The sequence below is a fragment of the Sceloporus occidentalis genome, unplaced genomic scaffold, assembly GCF_023333645.1.
Source record: "Sceloporus occidentalis isolate IW3139 unplaced genomic scaffold, rSceOcc1.0.p SCAF_3, whole genome shotgun sequence".
NCBI lineage: Eukaryota > Metazoa > Chordata > Lepidosauria > Squamata > Phrynosomatidae > Sceloporus > Sceloporus occidentalis.
Genome location: NW_028316983.1, coordinates 1295755 through 1312951, shown reverse-complemented (window position 1 = coordinate 1312951; position 17197 = coordinate 1295755).

Here is a 17197-nt window from a genome sequence, read left to right as displayed (position 1 = left end):
TCTCCTTCCTTGGAGGTCTTTAAACAGAGGCTAGATGGCCATCTGTCAATGGTCCAGAATTTCAGTGTTCGAATGGGAAAACCCCTGACCCTGGGTGGTTTTCATTTGCATTTGCTGGGCCTTGAACTCCCATTCAAACACAAATCAAGGAACACAAGGAACACTGCAGACTGAGTCAGTCGGAAAAATCATCCGTAGCAGAACACATTATGAACCATCCTGGGCACAAAATGCTGTTCGAAAAGACTGAAATTCTGGACCAGGCCAACAAGCATCAGGTCAGAATGCACAGGGAAGCCACTGAAATCCATAAACACCAAGACAACTTCAACAGGAAAGAAGGAACACTTAAAGAGAACAATATTTGGCTCCCAGTCCTGAAAAACGCTAAGATCAAGACCCAGCAAATGCAAATGAAAACCACCATCAGGGTCAGAGGTTTTCCCAGCAGACAATGGACCACGAACTAACAGAACAATACACAGAATATTAACATGGAAATTGCTCCTCCCAACTCAGGGTCACGCAACTGAGTGTGTGTGCATGCGCGTGCATGTGTGTGTGTCTATAGATAGATAGATAGATAGATAGATAGAGACCCCACTCTCTTCCATGCCATCAGTCTCTGAAGAAACGTCAAGAAGAAACTCTTCTAGAACATGGCCACAGAGCCTGAAAAAACCAGAAAAAAACCTATAGATGCCGGCCATAAAAGCCTTTGACTTCATATAAGATCAGTAAACTGTTTACTCCTGTAGTCACAAAGGAGCAGAAGCTACTAGTAAGGCACCTGTGGACAGAATGCCCTCATTTTGCCCCTCCCTCTGCAAATACCCAGTAAATACCCCATTGATCGCCCCGCGCCAACCCTAGGCACACTTCTCCCAGCAGTTTCTGTTTCCTGCCACCAGATGGCAGAATGGTGTCGATTTTGGGTATTGCAGTTTCTAACATTGCAATAAAACATCTTATCGCAACATCAGAAATTGCAATACCCAAAATCCACCGTCAAGACACTTCAGTCTCCCAGGATACTCAAGGACTGTCCTACAACATTGTCCTTTTAAACATTATTTACAAACACTGCTAAGACTGTACTTGCCGCCCCATCACTGCATCAGCATGTTCTGCATTTCTACTACGTTTCATATAAACACACACCTGCCATACAAACATACACACACCACATTTGCACCAATGTCTACTGAGGCTTTACTTTGTGCATATGAAGAAGTGGAGTGGAGTCACCCAAAATAAATGGGTTAGTCTTGAAAGTACCACAAGACGTAGTTTTGCTTGTTTCTTTTATCCTGAAACAAACCTGAACACATCTCTGTGTTCTGTGCCTTCCAGTTGTTTCTATCACTGGGTTTTCTTGGCAAGGTTTGTTCAGAAGGGGGTTGCTTTTGCCTTCTTCCTCTGAAGCTGAGAGAGTGTGACTTCCGTGGCCAAGCTGGGATTTGAACCCTGGTCTCCAGAGCTGTAGAACAAAGCTCAGGTCTCCTTGCCACACTGGCTCTCTCCAGTTTGGATAGAATATATTGCTACTAAAGGAAAATTAAAGCCAGATCAGCAGCATTGCCATTTCAGCCGACGGACGGAAAGCCACAGGAGGAAAACGTCACGCTTCTGGGTTAAAAGTCTGCCAAAAACACACATTCCAGCACCTGGAGAACTTCAAACAGAAGGGAATTGTGTGTTTGCAGGGCAGGCCCTTCTGACATCTGGACGAGGCATCTGGCCAAGAAAAAGGCATCCTGAAAGTGTTTCAACACGTTACAAGAATCTTGGTACATTTTCCTTCCCTTTTTGTCCTTTCAGGACTTTTTTGCAAAAGTTTCATTTGCACAAACATGTTGTTTGTTCAAAGCTGCAGTAGCAGAGCTCCTACACCATGCTTCTGGAGTGTAAATCTCTGTGAGGGAGTTGCACACAGGTTATACTAAAGGGGAAAGGGAAACAATTTGCTGGCAGAAGTGCAAAGCAGCGGCACGGTGATTTAGCTGGACGACTTGGCAGAGCAAGAAATGTGAAATCACAAAGAGCCCCAGGGAATGCAAGCGCCAAGGGGAAGGAAAGAATGGCGGTCTGGCAAGACCTCTGGGGTGGGTCTGTTCCTCCCCTCTGCCCATTGCCCCTTCTCTTGCAGGCTGGCTCCAATCGCCATTTTCAGTCGGTTACAGATTTAAATGAAATGAAACTTTAATGCAAACACAGACAGCTTCGGTCGTGGCAAGCAATACTCTGAACATCTACTGTATATACTCATAAGTAAGTCTAGAAAATAGGGTCAAAACATTGACCCCAAAACCCTGACCTGACTTATCCACAGGTCTTAACTCTCCTTTAAAAGCAGGAACCATCCCCTGGTGAAAGGGAAGAGTATCATCTGTCCTGGAAGCACTGGCCCTCTGTATTCTCTCATCCATCCAACCTTAAGGCTAAGCACATAGAGTTATGTCTGCTGGGATTTTGTAAGTTGTTGACATTGCTTTGCTTTGCTTCATCCTTTAGATCCTTTGCTAGATGCCCCTAAGTTTTACCCTCGACTTATCCATGAGGCATAGCAAAATCCATAATTAGGGCCTCAAAACTTGCCCTCAACTTATACATGAGATCAACTTATAGTCAAATGTAGAGGTATTCGGTGCCAAATCGCTCCACTGATTCAAAATGATCCAGTGCAAAAAGCAGTTTATCACTTAGCGTGAATGAGGCCTACTTTGTGTATTCCTCCTACATGGCAGAAGGGGATTTGATGAGATGACTCTTGGGATCCCTTCCAAATTGAGACTCTATTACTACTACTACTACTACTACTACTACTACTTCTCACTCATCTCTCCTCATGGACCGAGGTGAGGAACAACAACAAATCAACAATGAATGACATCCATTAAAATACACGAACTAAAACATGCAACAGTTTCAAAGGACAAATAAAACATACACAATTTTAAAAACTGTCCACATTTAAATCTCAGCATCTAAATTCACAATTTAATAAATGTCTCGATAAGCCAAGAGAAGATTCTAGTTGCCCGGATCCTATGGCTCTCAGAGTTGCCTGAAGATTATGATGTAAGCCAAGATATAAATATTTTAATCACAGAGTTTCCTTTTCCAAACTGCTCACTGCTACTTTCGTCTTCCTTGTCTATTCTATTTGACTCCAAAGCTGAGCATTTAACCCTTCTGCAAATATTTTCTCTAGAGAACCAATTACACTTTCGGTAACATCTCTCCTTAATTCCAAGCAAAAGCTGTTTCTTATGTTGGTTTGGAGCCTTCCTGAATCCTATTAACATTTCTAGATGTTGGGGGAGGATGATGGGATCTAGAGTGAATATCACAAAGACATTGGTGTGGATGAAAGGAGTTGGTTGGGGATCTGGGGCTGAAGGAAAGGTGCCACCACTAATGTCAACTTGGCCAAAAGGTCTCAAGTAAGCTGGAGGCTGGCAGAGGGAGGGCAGCTCCATTGTCCGGCCGTTCAGTTTGCGAAGCCAAATCCCCGGTGCTTCTCTCCTCCTCATCCTTCCTGACTCCTGCAGCCTTTGGCAACTTGACCCAGCTCCCAGATCTCTCCTGTCCTCCCTTCGTGGATTGCAATGGAGAACAATGCAAAAGGGCATCCGTCAAAATGGGCGGTAGAGACCACATTGTGCTCAGAAGACATTCTCTTGCAAGCGTTCTTGGCCTCTGGAGGGGGAACCAAGGCCTCCTGGGAAGAGAGAGAAGACAAAGGAGGGGAAGTGGACCCAGAGGAGACTTTTAAAAATGGAGATTAAAAATACCTGTTGGGTAAGTGTACGGATATGAGAGCTGGACAGTGGAGAAATCAGATAAGAAGAAAATAAATTCATTTGGGATAAGGTGCTGGAGAAGAGTACTGGGCATCCTGTGGATGGCCAAAAAGACCAACAAATGGGTCCTTGCATAGATCGTGCCTGAATTCTCCCTGGAATCCAGGATGGCTAAATTGAGACTGACGTTCTTTGGCCACATCAGGAGAAGCCAGTTTGAAATGAATCACTGGAAAAAACAATAATGTTAGCAAAAGTGGAGGGAGGTAGAATCACAGAATGATAGAGTTGGAAGAGACCCCAAGGGCCATCCAGTCCAAGCCTCTTCTGCCCTGCAGGACCCCACTGGGTCTCTTCCAATTCTACCATTCTATGATTCGATGAACAGGACATTGGTTACTGAATCAGATCAGCAGGATGGCACCAGTCCCAAGCCAAAGCCCTGTTGGGATGTTTCACCTTGAAACTCCTGTGGTTTTTAATCCAAAAAGGAACTTTTCCAGGCTCTGATGCTGATAAGCCATTGCTGGGCCCAAACCTCTGAGTTATTTCCAGCTATATCCACTGCAAGGAGGAACAGCCAGACAGCAAAAGACAGCAGGGTGACTCCAACTAGAATGCAATCCAGTTCCAGGAATGGAAAGACCAGCAGACCACAGCCAGCCAAGAGCAAGAAAAAGAGCGAGAAAGGCACACAGAGAAAGAAAGGGGATTACACATCATACAACCACATACGTGTCAATTTCTGTGAATTGGAATAACACATTTAGAAAGAGAGATCCAGTGTGGTGTAGTGGTTTGAGCATTGAGCTACAACTCCCCACTCAGCCATGGAAACCCACTGGGTGACCTTGGCCAAGTTACACTCTCTGAGCCCCTTCCTCCTGGGAGGCTTGCCCCCCTTTCCTCCCAGAAAGCGGTGTTTGGAGGCACAGAAAACCAATCATGCAACCATGGATTGCCAAAGCACCATTCTATGGGAACGTGAGTTAAGAAATGATGCCAAACTTGTATGCTTCCATTCTTAAACTAGCTCAATTGTGGCAGATCAAAGGCTGGTATGATGAAGTCCTTAATGTGTGTAACCTCATACTACAAAAGCATCACACAGGATTTAGGAACGTATGTTTAAAGTGTAGCGACATTTCTAGCCTCCGTCCTTCCCCTGGGGATGGATTTCCAAACAACAAAAGGATCATTTTTTGTGGGGGTTTGGGGCTATGTGGCCATGTCTTTGGGGCTATGTGGCCTTCCCTGTCAGAGAGCTCTGGTGTCACAACAAACTACAAAACCCAGTTCCACAACACCGAGCCACGGCAGTTAAAGCAGTGTCAAGATGGATTATTTCTGCAGTGAGGATGCAGCCTCAGACAACATCCTGGGATCACAGAGGCCAAGCTGAGGATACCCTTGGAGCCCAAAGGAGTCAGGCAACCTAGGATTCCATAGGATGGATCCATGACTGATAAAGCAGCGTAAAACTGCATTAATTCTGCAGTGTGGCAGTAGCTGTAGATGCCCCCGCCAGGTAAAGGAACTGTCCTGCACCATTGCTGGGCTCTAGGCTCTCCTGTATCTGACTGCAAAGCTCTTGCTGCTGAGCTGGTCTGTGGCTCACTGTTTGCATACTCCATCTCCATAGGAAACAGACTCTCCATGAAGAACAATCCCATTTGAATTGGGTCAGTGCATGGGATTGTGCACCATTTCTTTGGTGCTTTGACCTGGAAACTTTGCAGGTGTCAAGAAACTACAGGTGAAGTATTAAAGCCCACTTGTGGAGCCAGGATGACAAATCCAAGAGGAACAGCTGGAGGAGGGAAGCACAGTTTCATGCTGGCAGAGAGATCCTCTCTGATGGGAAACTCCATATTTGATCTTCCTCTGGATGGAAGACGGAAAGGGGGAGGTTGATACAGCCCCACCTCTTGCCAGTTGGGCTAGGCCAGCCAGGCGGAGGTATTTAGCCCTCGGTGGCACAACTCTGGGCATCAAACTGAGTTCTGGGCAGAGCCATGGGTCCCTTGGCCTCTTTCCTTCTCTTTCTTTTGGAGGCAATCATCGCCAGAGCTCAGCAAGGACCAGGAGGTTAGTGGGGAGGATGCAAGATTTGTCTCTGCTGGGAGGGAGACTTAAATGTGTGTCTATATGTCTAAGAGAAAGAGAATGAGAGAGAGATCTAGAACAGACCGCATCAGATGGTGGATTCTCCTTTTAGTTATGGATTTTGTGCTTGGTAGGGGGTTGGACTAAATTACCCTTAGGGTTCCTACTAACGCTATGGTTTTAGGATTGCACGATTCTGCTCCATGTACAGGGCCACTGAGACCTGGCACTGGGAAATTTAGGAGCTTATCAAATTGACGTTAAAACCATCTCAAGCCTCCCAGGCTGCAGCCAGGATGCAAGATGGAGGCAGAGATTATTGAATGCTAAATCGCTGCCTAATCGCCGCCCGCCACCAGTCCGGGTCCCAGCCATGCTCTGCCAGCACTTTTTCAAAGCTGGAAAGCTTCTGACTTCAAAAAAGTGCTGGCGGAGCACAGCTGGGATCCGGCTTGGATTCGGAGTGATGGTGGGAGGCAATTAGGTGGTGATTTAGCATGTGATAATCCCTGCCTCCATCCCACGTCCCGGCTGCAGCCCAGGAGGCTTGAAACGCTCTTAAAGCTCATGCAATAAACTAAAAGAAGCAATTACAAGGGGATAATGAAAAGATCTGCTTTCATAGTGGGAATGAAGGACCTTTTGGAATCGATTCACCAACAGAATTTGTAGGATCGGAACCGGTTTCAAATGGGAACGACAGTCATATACCCCAATCAGCCGTTCGCTTTAAATCATAGTGGGAACGCGCCCCTGGAAGACCAAAGTTTGGGACCCACTGGTCTTGCAAATCCCATGTGTGTGTGTGGCAGTAACAGGATTGCCACCCACAACTCTCCTTTGGCCTGTGATGGTGGGGCTTCTCCCAGTTCCTTTTGGGAACCAAGTGGGAATTTGGAAAGAAACACTCATAAGGCCTTGGAAGCTCCCGGTGCCAGACGTCCCTCCTGACCTCTGACCTCTTCTTTCCACAGCCACCTCCCTGACCAAGAGTCCTCCCTTCTTGCCTCATGCCTCTGTCCTAGACAAGGAGGGCTGGTGCCCACCAGGACAGGACCGTGCCATCCCTCCTGCCCAGGTCTACTGCCTCTGGGACGCCTCCTGCCCGGGGGGCGAGAAGTGCTGCACTTTGGGGACAATGCAGATCTGCATGCAGCCTGCCATGGGTACGAGGGTTGATTTGGGAGAAATGCAAGGGAAGGACAGGCGCATCATGGATTCCGAGATGCCCAAACGTGGGGCGGGGAAGGTGCAAAACCATAGAGGTGAAAAATAACGGAGAATGGCCAGGACTCAATGAGCACCTTTGGCAGGTTAAGATGTGAGAATCAATTGGACGTTTAGACTGGACAGAAATGAGGGCTTTTCTCTTCTCTTTCCAAATGCCCAGGCGTCTTTCCAGGGTCCTCTGGAAATTTATTTCCCTTCACTTTCCACTCATCCCTCCACATTTGCTGGGGTTAGGGGCACAGGACCCCCGTGAATGTGGAAAAACTATGTTTTTACCTGAGAGAACAGCTCTCCAGGAATCTCTAGGTCCTCCAGGGAAACTCTGGTCAACATCCAACAGACACTGACCATAGAACTGCGCTGGAGGAGCTACAAAGGCCTAATGGAGTATTCTCTCTAGGAATTTCTAGGTCCTTCAGGAACTTTTGGTTAATGTTGATCATGTGAATAATCAAATATGCAAAAGTCAAAGCTGCAAATGTGGAGGGACGAGTGTATTCATATCCTGCTTTTCTCCAGACATGGAAACCAGGGGGCTTGTTGCTTTTGTTGCACTGGCTTTTACAGCTTATTTGCTCACAAGCTGAAGAGGACAGCCGTTCTGAACATACTAAGACAAACTGTTTCTTCCCACTGAATCAACAGAGATCCAGAGGGCAGCCCAGGGAAGAGGAAGGCTGAGTTCTTCTGGGGTTGAGTTTTAAATTGGCACTTAAGCCCTCGCAGCTGGGGGCAGAGGGGCATGCAATATTTTTAAAATATATCATTAAGATACAAAATAGGACCTCCTCAGTATTAACAGATTGAAGCAAACTGCAATAGCGATTAGCAGTTGTCTCATTATGCCAGATTTGTGCCACTTGTATGTTAACAGGGGCACAGTTTGCAAGGTCCATACCCTTTCCTAACTGCAACAGCAAATGCATTATGAATCTTGTCCATATTTTTAACACATTCTTTCCACTCTTGGAGTTGAGCGGGTGCCCAGTTCCTGACTGCCTCTCTTTTCGCTGGCACATATACCCACAGGCCCAGCATGGTGCAGTGGTTTAAACATTGGCCTAGGACTCTGGGCACCAGGGTTCAAATCCTCACTTGGCCACAGATACTCACTGGGTGAACTTGGGCAACTCACACTGTTTCTACCTCATAAAGCTGGAGAGACCCCAATGGCCATCCAGTCCAACCCACCTGCCATGCAGGAAGACACCATCCAAGCACAATCAAATAGGAAGGCAAAAGCAAAACCCCTTTGAGCAAACCTTGCCAAGAAACCTGCTTTGGTGAGGCCTCAGCTGGAATATTCTGTCCAGTTCTGGGCACTACAATTCAAGAAGGATGTGGACAAGTGTCCAGAGGAGGGTGACCAAAATGGTGGAAGATCTGGAAACCATGAAGCCCTCTGAGGAGGACCTTAAGGAGCTGGGCAGGGACGTAGCCAGGATTTTAGGAAGGGGGGGGGGTCCAGACTAAGTGCCACCATTATAATGGGGCTTGGGAGCAGTGGCGCAGCAGCACACACCATTCATTTTTCTAATGGAAGGGGGGGTCCGGACCCCAAGACCCCCCCCCCCTTGGCTACGTCCCTGAGCTGGGGATGTTTAGCCTGGAAAAGAGACAGTTAAAAGGTGATATGATAGCCCTGTTTAAGTATTTGAATGGATGCCATATTGAGGAGGGAGCAAGTTTGTTTTCTGCTTCTCCAGAGAATAGGACCCAGAGTAATGGATGCAAGTTATAGGAAAAGAGATTCCAGCTAAACATTAGGAAGATCATCCTGACAGTAAGAGATTTTCAATAGTGGAAGACTCTGCCTCAAAGTCTGGTGGAGTCTCCTCCTTTGGAGGTTTGTGAAGAGAGGCCATCTTTCTCAGGGAGAGCTTGGATTGTGTCTTCTTGCATGGCAGAACTGGGTTGGACTGGATGGCCCTCAAGGTCCCTTCCATCTCTATGGAGTTTATCACATTGGAGATAATTTCAGCATTAAAAAGAGATTAAAGTGCATTCAAAGCATCCAACAAATAAAGCAAAAAGGGTGAGTAATTGCCTGAATGATTGTCACACGCAATTGCACAAATAAAGCAGTATGGGAAATGCGTTGTCACTGAAATCCCAAAAGTAAAAAGATGCGCATTAATGCTTTTTTGTCACCACTTTAATGGTGGGTTTTGTGCAACGTCGTGTGAAATCATTTTGCGTAATTATGCATTTTTTCCAGGATATTCATGGGATAAACTCCTGATCTCCTCCATGTGATAAGCTCCTACCATTCTATGAAAATCCTGTATTAGGGTTACCTTGAGTTGGAAACAACTTGATGACACAGAGCTATCACAACACCCACTACACCCTGGTGCAACTTACCTTCCGTGGCAGCAGCAATGTGTGACTCTATGGCCTCCTCCTGGGCTTAGCCTTCTCCCAAGAATAGTCCTAGTCCAGCCTTGTCTTCCTGGGGTTCCCTGACCGGGGTGCTCTTCTGTTCCTCTTCCTAGTGGGCCAGGGCTACTGCCCACTCCTTTGTCCCTCGGTGGAGGAGCCCTGCCTGGTCGGCTGCCTTGATGATACTTGGTGCGGTCCGGGAGAGAAGTGCTGCCAGGTTGACTGCCACGTCCGTTGCGTACCTGCTGAGCCAGGTAAGGGCAGTCTTGGGGGAGTCACTTTTGAAGGGGAAGACTTCTGCACAGAGATAGACTAGATGTGGAACTAGTTGCTGGGACAGAGAATAGAAGGGGAAGTACACACAAAAAAGATCTAGGGGTCTTAGTGGACCACAGGCTGAGCATGAGACAACAGTGCGATGCAGCAGCTAAAAAAGCCAATGTGATTTTAGGCTGCATCAATAGAAATATAGTGTCTAGACTGAGGGAAGTAAGAGCATCACTCTCTTCTCCTTTGGTCAGGCCCCACATGGAATATTGTGTCCAGTTCTGGGCAAAAGAATTCAAGAAGCATGTGGACAAGCTGGAGTGTGTCCAAAGGAGGGTCACCAAAGTGGTGAAGGGTCTGGGAACCATGAAGTCCTATGAGGAGAGACTTAGGGATCAGTTTCCGGGCACAGTACAAGGTGTTGGTTATCACCTTTAAAGCCCTACATGGCTTGGGCCCAACCTGTCTAGGGGATTGCCTCCTTCCATACAGTTTGCCCCATACACTCAGGTCCTCTGGGAGGAATTTACTACAGCCCTTAAAGACCAGGCTGACGGCAACCTCCCAGAAGACATTTTCTGCAGCTGCTCCCAAGTCATGGAATGGCCGGCCGGACGAGAGCTGTCAAATTACCAATCTAGAGAGCTTTTAAAAAGCCATAAAGACAGATCTCTTCTGGCAGGTCTTCCCAGAATAAAATACTTGGCCATGAATAAGACTTCCCGTCTCATGAACTCTGCCCATGATCACTTTATTTGGATTAGTTGGTTTTTAATATGTAGTTTTTAATCTTATACTCTTTAATCTTGTTTTAAGGGGGGGGGCATTATATATATATATATATATATATATATATATATATATATATATATGGATGTATTTTAACTTGTTGTATGCCACTTTGATTGCCTTGCAAAAAGCAGGATAGAAATACAAAAAATATTTTATTTTATTTCAGGGAACTGGATGTATGTTTAGCCCGGAGAAGAGATGGTTAAGAAGTGATAATGATAATGATAATGATAATGATAATAATATCACCTCTTAACCATCTCTGATGATGATGATGATGATGATGATGATGATGATGATGATGATGATGATATCCTGCCTCTCCAAACAGATTGAAACAGCTAACAATAATATGAATTAATATGAGAGCCCTGTTTAAACACTTGAAGGGATGCCATATTGAGGAGGGAGCAAGCTTGTTTTCTGCTGCTCCAGAGAACAGTGGGTGCAAGGTACAGGAAAAGAGATTCCAGCTCAACATTAGGAGGAACTTCCTGAAAGTAAGGGATGTTTGACAGTGGAACACATTCCTTCCTCGGAGATTGTGGTGGAGTCTCCTTCTTTGGAGGCTGTTTTTAAAACTGAGTCTGGATGGCCCTCTGTCCCAGGGAGTGCTTCGATTGTGAGTTCCTGCATGGCAGAATGGGGTGGGACTGGATGGCCCTTAGGGTCTCTCCCAACTCTACGATTCCATGATAGAAAGAATGATGGCCCAGAATCCTATTATTAGCCCCAACCAGAGTATATCATAGAAACCTAGAAGGCTCTCCAAGTACTTTCCTGTCCAGCTCCCTGGGGCCTGTATAGGAAATCCCCAGCAAAAGACCCCTCAAGAAATTGCCCTTCAATCCTCTTTTTGGAGGCCTTCAGAAGAGGAGGCTCCCACTTTCCACAGGAGTCTCTGCCGCTGAGAAAGAGCTCTTGCCGCCAGGCATTTCTTCCAACTGTTTGACCAGAAGCTCTTTTCTCGTAATCTGGATTCCTTGGTTGGTGTCCTTCTCTTTGGAACGGCAGAAGAACAGCTCATTCCCCGTTCTACATGGCAGCCCTTCAGGTATTTCAAGGAGGCTGCGTCAAAGCACCTCTGTCTTCATGCCTGCTTTGAAACAATGAGCTTTATCTCAAAGTTGCCTCCCTATTCCAATGGGAAGAGTGTGCAGTGGTTAGAGCCCATGATTCGAGAGCAAGGACACCAATGGCTTGATAAAACTAGTCAAACGTTTTATTATAGGAACTACGTTCTAAGATAGGAAAGGAAGACATTGGGCTGATCTAACGTCATTCTACCCAATTGCTGAGAGAGAGAGAGAGAGCAGCAAGAATAAAAGAAATGGGGAACGATCCCCATTTATATTACAGAGGCATAGGAAACAGAATTACCAGATTGCAGGATCTTGCCCAGAGTCTCCAGTTTTCGTGGGTCATCTCCAGGCAGGAGACAAGGGTGCAAATTCTCCAGTTTTGCGGGGCTCAGCTGCAGGCAAGAGGAAAGTCCTGGGTTCAAATCTCCAGCTCAGATAAAACAGCAGCAGCATGATACAGTCTGCAAGAATTAACATACTGTATATACTCATGTATAAGTCTAGAAATTTAGATCAAAATATTGACCCAAAAGAACGGAGTCGACTTATCCGTGGTTCAATGCAGGTACTGTACTTTCTCATTTTTTAAAAGGGGGACCATCCCTGGTGAAAGTCAAGAGTATAATTTGTTCTGGAAGCACTGACCTCCCTCTATTCTTTCATTCATCCAGCCTTTAAAGTGAGCACAGTTATGCCTGCTGGGATTTTGTAAGTGCTTTGGCATTGTTTTCCTTTGCTTCATCATTTAAATCCTTTGCTACGTGCTGCTAAGTTTTACCCTTGACTTGCCCACAGGTTGTATTAAAATCCATAATTTTGGCCCCAAAACCTGCCCTCGACTTATACATGAGATTGATCTATAGTCGAGTATATACGGTATTTGTTATTACAACTTGCATAGCCTCTCCATGCATTTAGCTCCTGCTTTCCTCACAGTCCTTTTGGCGCCAGGGCTCACCCTCTGCTCTGCTCAGTATCTAACCTCTGACTAGAAGAAAGCATCCAGGTTGAACCTCCTTTATCTGGAATTTCACAATCCAAAATATTCTAAATATCCAAAATAGTAGAGGAGGAAGGAGGAGACTTTGGCCATTCAGACTATCTAGTATTCCTCCTTTCTGCAGTGCTCTTGACTCTTTAATGCTAAGCCTTGTTCCACTTCAGCGTTAAGCACAGCTGAACGTCTGAACATTTGGCAACTGATCTGATAGTTGGACGCACCATTAGATGCAGGCTGTGGCTCATTAAAAGCCTTGAGGGGCAGCAGGTTTGGCCTCGACCGAACTGTTTCTGGCTCTTTCTTGCCCCAGCCAGGCCTGGCATTTGCCCAAGGAAGAGGATTCTTCCAGACGCCCGTCCCTGCGCAAACCGATGTGTCGACGACCGGAGTTGCCCCGAGGACCAGAAATGCTGCTTCACCGGCTGCGGCCTCAATTGCGTGGCCCCCATTGCAGGTGCGGACTCTTGTCTCAGTTGTATTCCTGCCACACACGGAAGTGGGACGTCCCAGAAGGTTCTGGGTGCGGTATTTCATAGTAACAGGGTGCATCTACACTGTAGAAAATAATGCAGTTTGACATTATTCCCTGGAGGTCTTGAAACAGAGGCTGGATGGCCATCTGTCAGGGATGCTTTGATTTGGATTTCCTGCATGGCAGAATGGGGTTGGACTGGATCAGGGCCCTTGCGGCCTCTTCCAACTCTATGATTCTGTGATTCTAGGATTCTATGATCACTGCAGCTCCATCCTCTGCAGTCTTAGGATGGGTTGTTTTGCAAGGTCTTCAGCCTTCTCTGCCAAAGTGTGTAGTTCATCCACAAAATGACACATCCCAGCATTCTGTAGGATGGAGCCATGGCAGTTAAAGCAGTGTCAAAGTGCATTATTTCTCCAGTATTGATGCACCCAGAGAAAGCTAAATATCCCACAAAACTATGCATCCTAGGATTCTGTAGGATGAGCCACAGCAGTTAAAGTGGTGTCAAACTGCATTATTGCTCCAGTGCAGATGAACCCACAGATGCAGCAACAGAGGAAAGCTGCTGTGGAATTTCTGCCTTTTCAAGGAGCATATATGATATACAGTGGCATAATAAAAAGCTTTCGCTTATATAAAATGTCAAAATCAAGATTTGCATTTTGGAATTTATATTGAGCTCTGCTCTGGGCCCCACAACAAACTCCCAGAATTCCATAGCCTTGAGCCAGAAAGAGTTAGTGGTGCCAAACCAGGTTATTTCTCCAGTGTGGATGCAGCCTCTGTCTGACCCAGCTGCAAAAGTAGAGAATGATCCCATTCCAGCCCAAATATCCTTCGTCCCCTCTTTCTGTCTCCATTCCCTTATTTACCCAGTGAGGTGCCCTGCCCTCCTCTTGGGCCAGAGATAGAAATGGCCCAGTTCCAGTTCTGAAACAATCCAGGCAAAGAGCCAAATACTATAAATCAAGGGTGGCATGAAAAAGCAAGGCAAGTCTCCCATGCCTTTAAGAGAGAGTCTCAGCAGGTGGGATCCGTCCTGGGAGCAGATGACCAGCTCTCCAAACTGCAAAGGAGGACAAAGCACTGTAAAATGTAGGGCATTCAAGAAAAAAATGCACTCATAGCAGTTTATCACAGAAGAGGCAAAGTGCCCGCATCTCATGAATAACCGGGAATTAATATATCCCGCAACAATGGGATTGTTTTTCAGATGACGTCATGTGACGTCGCCATTATCCCGACATTAACCCATGAATAAAGTGGCAAAATCACACCACTTTTTATAATAATAATAATAATAATAATAATAGATTTTATTTTTATCCCGCTTTTCCGCGATGATCAAAGCGGCTTACAGATTAAAATTCAACATAAAAATACATACATATCAATAAAAACAATGTAAAAAATATCATATTAAAAACTATTACACAGCCAGCTTGGTTGAATTGATCCAAAAACATTTTGGGAAAATCCCAAAAATAAAAAACCATGCAATTTGGGTGCTTTATTCATGGGTTAATATCACAAAAGATTTTGAAACGATGTCACATGCAAATGGAAGGCAACCCAAATGCAATCGTTTGACATCTCAGGAATAGCTGCATTGAATTTATAAATGCTTTTCCACTGAGAATTCGCAGTCAATTTGCATTTGCGTTAGTACGAAATGCATCTCCAGTTCATCCATGGGATTACTGTTGGCCATGGGATCCCAGCCTCCCTGCGCATGCGCAAACACACTTATTCGAAATCAAGAAGCCAATGGATATGTACTCATGTGATGAGTTCATTTGCATTCGCATTGCTTTCTCTTTTGGATGGATGCTGTGTTTGTCCCTGTATGTGATAAGCTACTAGGTAATTTCTTGCCTTTTCAGATCCCCCCCTTTTTTTCTACTTCTTTCGTGACGGTGATACATTGCTCTGTGTGGAAAAAGTCCAGGGAGGGCTTTGATTGTATGTACCTCATGGCAGAAGTGGGCAGCGGTTGCCAAAGCATCCCCAAAGAGTCTCACCTGCCTAGCAATTTGTTTTGCAAAAGAGGCCTTGGGGAACGGACGCTGAGCACACAAGGGCAAAGGAGTGGTTAAGTCAACAACAACACAGCCAAAGCTGCCCTTGTCAACTGTCCAAAACCCATAAGTAATCATTTTTAGCAGATGGTCCCAATAGCATCCAAAAAATCACTTCTTTTAGTCAGAAAGAGGGGAATTGGGGCAAAAGCTCACCAAAGGACCTAGCTGGAACCTTGCTCCTGACTCAGGCTGCATCCAGACTCCAGAACTGATGCAGTCTGACACTGCTGTGTCATGGCTCCATCCTATGGAATCGTTGGCTTTGTGGTTTGTTGTAGCACCAGAGCTATCAAACAGAGAAGGCTAAACATCTCACAGAACTGCCAATCCCAGAATTCCATAGCATTGAGCCATGGCAGTTATCACAGAATCCTAAAGTTGGAGGAGACCCCAGGGACATCCAGTCCAACCCCCTTCTGCCATATAGGAAGACACCATCCAAGCACTCCCTGTGACTTATCACCATCCAGCCTCTGTTTTAAACGAAGGAGACCACCATCCTCCGAGGCAACAGCATCTTCCACTGTCAAACATTAGATGTTCTTCCTAATGTTCAGGTGGAATCTCTTTTCCTGTAGTTCCTAAGCATACATCTATATGATGGAAACACTGCAGTTTGACACCACTTTAAGTGCTGTAGCTCCATCCTATACAATCGTGGGGTTTGTAGTTTTACAAAATGTTTAGCCTTCTCTGGCAAAGAGTGCTGATGGTGCAACAAACTACAAATCCCAGGGTGTTGTAATGCTGTTCCCTTCCATTTCTTGGAAGGGAGCAGCAAATGCTTTAGGCAATGGGCTTGAGGTGGAAGGATCCTCCTAAAGCTTTTGCAAAGTTTCTGGAAAGCTTTAGAAGGCTCCTCTGACGTATAATGGGGATGGGCCACCAAGCGGACGTCAACCCACCTCAAGCCCATTGCCTAACGCATTTGCTGTGCCTCTCCAAGAAACAAAACCCACATTAAAAGTTGGCCTCCAATTTGAGACTCAGCTTGAAAGTATCTTGCAAGGACTTGAGACTTGACTTGAGACTTGGACTAAAAGACATGAATCCATCACTGCACCTTAGGTAGTCTGACACAGTTTCTATCTCCGAAACACCTAAACCCTTGCATGCATGTATGCACACAAACACACACATAATCCATATTGACACAACCAGGAGTGCGAGTGAGGCTGTAATGGTGATCCTTTCTCTTTCAGCAGAAGTGTCCCCTCCATGTGCGGAAGCATCACCCACAACAGCACCAAAGAGGTGTGCAGATATCTGTGTAGATGACACTGACTGCCCAGGAAACTCAAAGTGCAAACCCACCGACTGTGGCTTCCAATGCAAAGCATCCCAGCCAGGTACTTCCCTGTTTGTATGTGTGAGAGACAGAAAGCATTGTGTGTCTCATTACTAAATATAGCAAGAAGAGCTGAGTCCTGGGAAGAGATAGTCTCACCAGCAAGCAGGACAGTTAGGCCTTGCGCCAGACATAAGACACCCAGGAAGGGTCTAACATACATGGCCCATTTGACCCAGTGGAGGAGAGGGGCTCTGCTGTGGGACAGCCAAGGCCTCCCCTTGGTTATCCAGCCCTCTTGCCCCAGATCTGTTGTATGGCAGCCAATAGCTCTGTCTCCAGGGCTCTTCTCATGTTTGGTTTGCTATGCTTCATCACTCATCACCTCCAGGGATCTTCTGCTGCCCTTTGCTGTCCATGGGCTTTCCTATAAGGAGAGACGAAGAGAGAAAGAGGGGAGAGAAGACAGAGGAAGGGATGAAAAGCGGAGGGAAGGAAGGAGGGAGGGAGGGAGGTTCTCACATGAGGTTGGGTCTGGATGGATGGCCTTCTTCCCCATCTTCATAGAATCCTAGAGTTGAAAGAGACCCCAAGAAGGGCCCTGATCCAGTCCAACCCCATTCTGCCATGCAGGAACTCTCAATCAAGGCATCCCCATTGACAGATGGCCATTCAGGCTCTCTTT